A 9,328-nucleotide genomic window follows, 5' to 3' on the forward strand; every position below is an offset into this window, starting at 1 on the left:
TCCTTGGCACGTAGCCTAGCTCGCTCGTGCTGGAGCTGGGAGCAGGCGCACTGGGCAAGGGGGGCCAGGGGAGGCTGAGGGGGAGCTCTGGTGAGCTGGAGAGTCGGCCATCTTCTGCACCCTGGGCAGGGGGAAAAGGTCATCATCCTCCTCCTCCTTTCCCTCTTCCCTTCTATCACCTCCCAGGTAACTCCTAGGGCTGCCCTCACCCACTCGCCTTTAGTATACCAGAAGCCTGCCTCGGCGGGCCGTTTGAAGCTTCCCATCCCACCAGCCCCAGTAGTACAGGCACACAAGGAGACACCCCTGCACCCACCAAAGGCGCTCGCTCACCTCGCCGGCAGCCCTAGGCCTCACCCGACACAGGGAATCGTGTCCGACACACCACCACGCTGCAGCAGGAGCGGAGGAGGCCTTTCCTTACCAGGAAGCAGCAACGAGCACGGCAGCATCACCTCGCAGGCACCGCAGCATCGCAGGGCTGTTACCTGCGGAGAGAGCAATGGGGATCACAGGGACGCCACCGCGCGTGCGCGGCTCCCGGGCTCAGTACCCAATTCTGGTCGCTGGGCAGCAGCATTATCTGAATTACTCTTCTCGATTAATACCATCCAGAAACCGTAACTTGGCTGCATCCACAGAGCTTCTATTCCTCTGCACCTTTCCCCCTCGCAGCCCCAGCAGCACCATTCATTGCCTCTGCACCAAACAGCAAAGCGTCTCGAGCATTTGTCCTTTCCTCTCGACCGCTTAAAAACATCTGGTGCTTGCTACTGTCCATGCCACTGCCCCCCCCATGCCCGAGGGAGGAGAAGCAGCACAGCAAACCTGGGGAACAAGGTTGGGTTCCCCACCCCCGCAGAATAAGCCCCAGGAACTGCTGGTAGGCATGTGGCATCAGGGTTGTGATAGGGTTTTGTTTTGGTTTTCTTTTTTTCCCCGCCTTCTTTACATAATGTAATAATTGGGGTTGCTTTTCCAAACTACTGAGTTCTGTGGGGACTTTTTGTGCTTTTACCCTACAAAAAATGGTCATTTTCACTTTCGGTTTTGTGCATGAGAATGGTTGGTGGGTGCTTTTAGGTGGTTGTTCCTTCCCCACCACCACCCTTTTTTTCCTTTCCAGCTGCACAAATCCAGCTGGAGTTGGCTTTCCCAGAAGCCCCAAGTTGTTTTCTTTCCACCAGAATTCTTTCTGGTTTTTCACCCCCCATTGCAGACCCAGAGTAAGGGGTTTGAGGTATTTTTGTGCCCAGGCAGCAGCTCCCAGGCTGCATAAGCAGCCCCACAGGGGGAAGTCCCCGTTTGAGGGAATCGGCCCCAAATTGGGATGGGAAAGTGAAGAGAAGGAGAAAAAACCCTGAATAACCTGAAAAAGAACACCTACTCCAGCCCACCAAGCACCGGTCACCTTGCCTGACTCACCTCCAGGGCCCACATCACGCTCGGCTCATCGCTTAGCACCCTCGGATCACAAAAAAAAAAAAAAAAAGAGTAAAACCCATAATGGAGCCCTATAGCCATCAGTCACATCTTCCCTCCAGTACTACACAGACTCACCTTCTTACAGCGCTCCCCTGGGCTCTCCTCCATTGCCCTGCACGACTCATCCATCTGCACCTGGAAAAACAGCGTTACTGAACAAGTCACCTGGAGGCACAGCAACAGCTTAACCATTCCACAGCTCTTGTGCCCACGTAGGAATACCAACTAGAGCCCAACTACAGCCTGCTGTTAAAGGAAATGCATTAAATCAAACGTTAAGCCCTCGCACGTACAAGCCGGAACAGCAAAAACACCGCACGCTCGCGCACCCAGGGCGCAGCCCGACGGAGGTCCACGCGCACCTCGCCGGTTTGATGCGGAGCCACCCAGCATCCCTGCGAGCACAGCTGCAGGCGCAACAGCAGTTTCACCTACACCCATCTCGGCGCGCAGCGCTTCTGAAGCTTTAAGCTGAAAGCCCTACCTTGACGCTTGGCCACACTAGAAGCGAGCCGTAGCTAGGACTCCACAGAAACACAGCAACACAAATTGCGCACCCACAGCGGCGACAGCTTCGCAGCTACTTAGACCTGGAACAACAGAGAAAAGTAAAACAGCTTCATCACCCGCACAGGAAAAGCGGCAGACGGAGACAAAGGGTCAGCATTCATAGCCCTTACAGAACACAGGCGTTCTCTCTCCTTCCATTCCTAAACCCATCCCCACTTAGGTCTAAATATCGCAGCCCTGCTGTGGCAATAGCGAGAGCGGGGAACAAGAGCCCTGCCGCCGGCCGTTTGTGCAGCAGGACACAAAAACAGAGGGACATGTTTTGCCACGCACAACCCTGAATCTCCTGAAAATTTATGTTTACTAAAAATAGCCATTGGGAACATATTCCCAAAAACATTCGGCAATGAAACTTTTATGTGTTTGACACCCGCACATTTTTTGGGAACTTGCTATTTGCTTCCTGGTTTTGTTGGTCTTCCCTCAGAAATTCTACCTGCAGCCAAGTTATTCCCACCCGCCCGACCGGTTCAAGCATTCACCTTCCTGGTATTACCAGCACATTGAGACACAGGCGAGGAACTTAACTGCTCTTCTAAAACTATCCAAATGACAATTACAGCCCTGAAAGAGGAGTGGAAGAAAAGAAAAGGAAAGATCAGGCAGCAAAAGTGCTCTGCAGGCTGCTGCCGGCCAACACTGCACTCTTTTGTTAAAGCCACCCCGCCCCCCCCAAATGCAAACAAAAAAACCCCATGACTTCGTGGAGTGCGTTTTTTGGTTTTTTTTTTTTTTCTTTTCAGCAGTCCTTTTGGAGCTCATCCCTGTCTCAGCATCTTGTCTTGTCAGAGCATGAAGTGCAGATGATCTGTATCCCGATGACATTTGCATGGGATTAATACATTTTCAGAAATAGACCAGATCCGTGAGACTCCTGTCACCTTTGTGGTTTTAACAATCATAACTCAATTTTATCGACTGACACACTTGTGAGAACTAATTAACTTTGAAACTTAGCCCTCTCCTTGGGGAAAAAACGTGTTAGACACCAAATGAAACTGATTCAGAGCTCCGAACCACGATGGAGCCGATAGAGCTGTTGTGACTTAGTTTGTATGATTAATTAATTGGTTAATAACTATCCTAAGCAGCACAGAAAGACGAGCTGGACCCAAAGAGGGTGCGCTGCGCTGGATCCAAAAAGCACCCTTCCTCCAGAGACCCGCCTCAGGTGGCGAGTTCGCTCTGGTGCATGCCGGCCTCCCGAGCTTCGGGGTCCGATGTGACCGGACCCCTACCTCCAGGGAGGGTCCTCGTACCCTGCCCAACCCCTGCTTTCCCCTGCAGCCCCCAATGCCCCCACCCCCCAGCCTGCACAAGCAGCCAAACCGGCTGCTGCTTTTGGCCCCCAAACCAGCTCACTTTGGGACCGGTTCTGAGCCAAAAAGCCCAGCTGCTGAGCCTGTTCTCAAGTCCCAAAAATGCAGCACTTGACCTCTGCTCCTCAGCCCAAAACCACACGACTCAGTCCCCTCGGTCAGGCCCTCAAAACGCACGACTCGATCTGTTTCAGGGCCCCGGCGTCAGCCACAGGAGCCTGCTCTCAAGGCCCAGGAACAGAAGAGCTGTGCTCTCCCCGTTCAGGGACCAAACCAGCTGAGCCTGGCTGCGTCCCGGCCCCCTCCGCAGTCCCCACGGGCAACGCTCAGGGCCGCGGAGAGCGCAGCCACCCCGCAGCCCTGCACCCCCACGGCCCACGCGGGCACTGTCGGGGAGGCCTTGGGAACTGAACTGCGCGGGCCCGGCCCCGCACCCCGGCGGGGCAGCCCAGCGCCGGCCCGGCAGCGCTTTCTTCCTGCTCTCGCAGGCCGCGTTTCCCCGGCAGCGCCGGGCCCGCACCCCAACCCCACAGGGGGCCGGGCCCAGCCCGCCTCCAGCAAACCGCGGCGGCAGCAGCCAGGGTCCTTGCCTGCCTCGCGGGCAAGGGGGGACCCGCCCGGCACCACAGGAGCCCCCGCCGGGGTCGCCGCCGCCGCCCGACCCCGACGAGGAGCAGCCGAGAGCCGGGTGGGGCTGCCCCTACTTCCCCACGGCCGGGCACGGGCTCGGCCCCAAAACACAACCACCGACCCACGAAAGCGCTCGGCCCGGGGCCACTGCTGCCCGCAACCCCCCCCCCGGGGACTCCGCGGACCGGGAGACCCCACAGCCGAAACCCGCCGACCCACAGCGCGCCCGGCCACGCGGCTCCTCACCTGCCCCCCGGCGCGGCTCCGGCTGCCCCACGGCCCGGCACGGAGCCGAACCCGGCCACCGGACCATCCGCCGACCCCCCAACGCTCCGGGATGGTTCTCGTCCCTTTTCGCTCTGACGCCTCGAGCCGAGCCGGCCCCGCTCCTCCCAGCTACCGGCGGTGCCCGCTCGGCTGCTCGGGGCCAGGCCCTGTTCTCGCCCAGCCGCGAGAAGCCGCCCCGGGGTCTCCTCGGTGCGTCCAGCCCCGTGCCGTGCCGGAGCGGGGAGAGCCGGGTACGAGCGCGGAGCCCTGGGGCAGGGGTTGCCCCAGTGCCGCCGACGGTGTGTGGGGGGGTGTCGTCATCCCCCGCCCCACGCGGGGGGCGCACACACGGTACACCCGCGGGCAGGGGCATCCCCGGGGAGCCGTGCGGCCGGGCTGCGCCGTAGGAGGGAAAGGTGATGTTGGTTTCCCATTTTCCCCGCAGCCTGATCCTCCCCCCTCCCCCGTACTGAGTTGCCCCCCCCGCCCACCCCTTCCCGCGCGTTACAATCCGCGAAAAAGCTTTTAACAACCCAATCGGCAACACTCCCTTTATCCCTCTTCCAGCAGCAGCAGCAGCGAGAGATTAAGCCAACTACAGCAGAGAGGAGGAAGGCAAGGAGAGCCTTTTCAAGCAAGGGCAGGACAAAAATGCACGGCGTGGACAGGCACAGGAGAGGCTGCATTATCTGGAAAGCACAACACCTGTCCAAGGGCAGAAAATAAGGAACGAATCGTTTCCAAGGAGCTGCAGCAGACGAATCACCTTTTTCTTTATTGCTCTCCTGCCCTTTGTTATCCAAAGCGATAGGCTTCACCACCGGGCAGAAAATAGCTGCCTAGATTTACACGGACAACCAGAAACAATCAAGCCACCCAGGAAAAAGTTCACAGCAGAGGTATAACACATCAGCAGCTAAAACATTTGTTACACAGGCACAACCAGGCACTAAACAAAGGCTTTCCAACACTGGAGGTCTAGAACAGGTAGACATTAGCACAGAAGCACAAGAGGCTCTGTCACCCTGCACAAATCTCCCCGTGCCTACACACGCACAGGTTCAGAAGCTATTTATCAGAAAACGCCCAACTGAGCCATTTGCCACAGTCACGAGACTCACGACATGACACACGAGGTGGGCTCAGAGTTTTAAGGCAAAAACACCTCCCCCGCCCCCCACCCGAGATCTTTCAGGCTCCAGACCTGCCATCTCCCCGCACCAAACCTACCCGGCCAAAGGGTTTCAGGTGGCCCAAAACCCAGTACACAGAAAATAAACGGGGGAAGGCCTACATTGTGCAAAAGCGAACGATGCCCGACCAGGGCTTCTCTGCGGGGCCCGGGCCGGGCACGGAGCCCCGCCCCGGCCCGGGCCCGCACGGAGCACCCCCCCGGCACGGAGCCGCCCCCCCCCCTCCCACCGGCCCGGGCCCGGCACGGAGCCGCCCCCCCCCCTCCCACCGGACCGGGCCCCGCACGGAGCCGCCCCCCCCCCCCCCTCCCACCGGCCCGGGCCCCGCACGGAGCCGCCCCCCCCCCTCCCCTCCCACCGGCCCGGGCCCCGCACGGAGCCGCCCCCCCCCCTCCCCTCCCACCGGCCCGGGCCCCGCACGGAGCCGCCCCCCCCCCCCTCCCCTCCAACCGGCCCGGGCCCCGCACGGAGCCGCCCCCCCCCCCCCTCCAACGGGCCCGGGCCCCGCACGGAGCCGCCCCCCCCCCCCTCCCCTCCCACCGGCCCGGGCCCCGCACGGAGCCGCCCCCCCCCCTCCCCTCCCACCGGCCCGGGCCCCGCACGGAGCCGCCCCCCCCCTCTTCCCCTCCCACCGGCCCGGGCCCCGCACGGAGCCGCCCCCCCCCCTCTCCCCTCCCACCGGCCCGGGCCCCGCACGGAGCCGTCCCCCCCCCCTCCCCTCCCACCGGCCCGGGCCCCGCAGGGAGCCCCCCCCCCCCCCGGCACGGGGTCGGGCCCGGCGACGGAGCCCCCCCCCCCCCCCCGCCCGGCACCGAGCCCGGCCCGGCGACGGAGGCCCCCCCCCCCCCGACACCGAGCCCGGCTCGGCGACGGAGCCCCCCCCCCGCCCCCCCCCCGCCCCCCCCCGCCCACACGGAGCCTCCACCGCTGCCCGAGCTCACCCACCAGCGCTCTCCGGCCCCCGGACACGGCCGCGCTGCTCTCTCAGGCGGCTGCCGCAGGCGAGGCTCGGGCACCGCCAGGCCTCCAGGCGTCCCGAGGGGCTGCCGGCCACCGCAGGGGATGGCTGCCTGCGGCCGGACTGCCGCGGCGCTCCCCGCCCAGCTCCGAGCAGGCTCCGCCGGCCACGGGCTTCCCACGCCGGGCTGCAGAGGGGCCCCGGCACCGCAAAGAGACACCTCGCGACCCGGCCGCCCCATCCACCGGCGCTTCGGCCTCCACACGCACCGCTCCCGCCCCCGCCCCCCGCTCCGCCGCGCCGCGCACGCGCCACCGGAAGCCCGAGCCCCGCGGGGCGGCCCTTAAAGGGCGGCCGGAAGGAACGGCCCCCACCGGCCCCCGCCACCGCGCCCAGCCGGTGAGCGCCAGCGCCCCCTGCTGGCCGGGCCGCGCTCAGCTCGCGAGGGCGCCGAGGGCCGGGCGGGGCGGGACGCGCCGGCTCGGGGCCAGCGCCTTCTCGGGCCGAGCGGGAAACCCCTGCGGGCCCCGGTCACGGCCGGGCAGAGCCGCGCGCCCTCCGAGAGCTGCTGAACGCGGCTGCCGCTCGTGACACATACCGAGCCGTCCGCGACGGGAGCGGGCAGAGGAGGAAGGGGCCGGCGGCCGCGGGCCCCTGGCCGCAGGCACGGGGGGGGGGGGCTGGGGCCCGGGGGGCCGCCCTGCTGGGTCACTGCCCTGCGCCGCACCGCGCTGGGGGCTGGGGCCCGACCGGCGCCAGGGGACCGGGGGCCGCCACGAGCAGAGGGCCTGAGCTTAGCCACGGCCTGCAAAACACCCCGAAGCGTGAGACGCTGCAAGGCCAAGGTGGTCCTTGGCAATGGGGGCGGCTGGCCTCGGCCTCCGCCTTACCCGTCCTGGGTCTGCGTGGCGTTCCAGGGGAATGGTGTTTTCCTTGTGTGGAAGGTGGGCTGGCCGGTCGGCCGTGCCCCGGTCGTTACCGATACTGCCAAAGGCGCTCGCACGCTCTGGCCCATTACTGCTGCGGTACCGCGCTGTAGCAGAAAGGTGTTGTGTTTTCTCACAAAAAGCCTCCTATGGTCAGTTGAAGAAATAACCTCCTTCCGTGGCACTGACTCTTTTCGTACAGTCCATAGCCAGCTTTTGGCTTTTGTCTTTACAGCATTCAGTTTGCTTTCTGCCTAGCTTTCTACCTGCTGTGAAACATTTGGATGGTTTTTTCTTGTTGGTTTTTTTTCCCCCTACTTGCTCCACAACTCCCACACCAACCACCCAGCGCGGCTCGCCTTTCAGCCCCCAGACCCAGGAGCCTTGCCCTGGGACGGCCCTTACATGTCAGCAGAGTTGTTCCAGCTCTCACCCTGTCCCTACCCAGCTGAGGACGTCTGTGTCCGTGGGAGACACCCAGACACTCCCCCTGCAGCGTGGCAGTCCCCTGCCCCGTCAGTGAAAACTGCGGCAATATCGGCTAAGTTTAAAAGCGTCGGCAGGAGGTGCAGAATACGTAAATAAAGCGGCGGTTGGCTGCCGGGTATGGGTGCGATATAAATACATTTTGTTTACAGGCCTTCGTGCCTATTCAGCGTTGAACGGCACCTCAGCCCACCCACCCCGGGGCTCATGGGGCTCGGAGAAGGGTCTCTCCAAGGGCACAACCTAAGGCAGCGCAGGAAGCCCAGCTGCCACGCTCCCAGTCGCTATGGGACGCTTGCTTACAGCTACACCGACGAGGGTACGGATGAGGCTGGAACTAGCAGAAATGCTGACTCTTCTGGCCTTTTATTTGTGGAAGGTACAGCGCGCGAGCCTCGGCGGCTCACAGGAGAAGCGCGCAGTGCTGCCTAACTCTCATTCTCAGCTCACGTACTACTGCCAAAGCTCCTGCCCTGTGCTGTGCCAGATGCCGGCTGGCGTGAGCACCTGGGCTCCTGAGGGACCCCCTTGTCCTGAGAGCCAGAGGTACTCACTTCCCTTTGCATGAGGCCTGTAGGAGATATACCCTGCAATTTAAAAAATCCGTATCAAATGTGGCAGACTCAAAAGAGGGCATTTTTAAAAAGGCAGGTTTGTTTTCTTTGTTAACTTTACGATCTACAGCCTAGCAAAGAGCTCCCTTTCAGTGTCAGTCGCTTGGCTTTCTCCCCTACTGTCGAGGTCCCAGCCTCCCGGTGAGATCTCGCTGGAGATATTCTGAGTTTCCCTCAAGTACGGGGCTGCCCTGGCCCGAGGCCAGCGAAGAAGCTGACTTTGCCCGTGCCTGAATCAGCAACACGTCCAGCAGGCGACTTGCAGAGCCCAGGGAACCCTCGTAAAGAGGTTTGGGGGTGGGGCGCGCCACATCTGCGGCATCGGCCGTGGGAAAGGACCGGCGCAGTAAAACAGGTGGGTGAAACCGCGGTCCGCGCCAATACATGCTGCTGCCTGGGGCATCGCTTTGCTGCGGGTCAAGTCAGATGCTCTCTGTAAGAGTCAGTCAGGGTAAAGGCAGCAGCAGATTTCTTTTCTGCTCATTTTAACAAAGGCTGGACGGAGCCCATAGAGGAAGGCACTACGCGTCTTGCTGGGTTGGTTTCCCTGCCTTCTCGTAAGCTGTCGCGGAAACTTGCACGAGCAAAGCCTGTGCAAGCTGATGACAGCCACACACGGTTGAAGAGGGAGCAGACGGTGAGAGCAGAGGTGTGCGCTCAGGCTGTGCGCTGGAAGCTAATGCTAATGCTGCAAAATAAAGAGTGGATTTTCTTTTTTGGGTTTAGGTGAGCGCTAAACATGACATGTGCGTGTGTGTGAGTGTCTCGCAGGTTTTTGTCATACACCCCACCCTCCCACCCCAAAAAAACAACCCACACATGCCACGCGTTAAACAGTGGTTTTCCGTTGTACTTAGAAGTGCTTACATAGGTGTGTTGG

At 61.8% G+C, this 9,328-nt stretch overlaps 1 long non-coding RNA gene across 1 annotated transcript; it reads right to left on the minus strand.

The window, feature by feature from the left end:
- Nucleotides 1-289: 289 nt before the first annotated feature.
- Nucleotides 290-6,692, minus strand: LOC142050923 (uncharacterized). Its single transcript, XR_012658208.1, has 3 exons — nucleotides 6,406-6,692; nucleotides 1,561-1,620; nucleotides 290-488 (listed from the first exon to the last, which is right to left on the minus strand). It is a non-coding gene; the product is annotated as an uncharacterized LOC142050923 (long non-coding RNA).
- Nucleotides 6,693-9,328: the final 2,636 nt, after the last annotated feature.

The sequence above is a fragment of the Phalacrocorax aristotelis genome, unplaced genomic scaffold (genome assembly GCF_949628215.1).
Source record: "Phalacrocorax aristotelis unplaced genomic scaffold, bGulAri2.1 scaffold_57, whole genome shotgun sequence".
In the NCBI taxonomy this organism is placed as follows: Eukaryota; Metazoa; Chordata; class Aves; order Suliformes; family Phalacrocoracidae; genus Phalacrocorax; species Phalacrocorax aristotelis.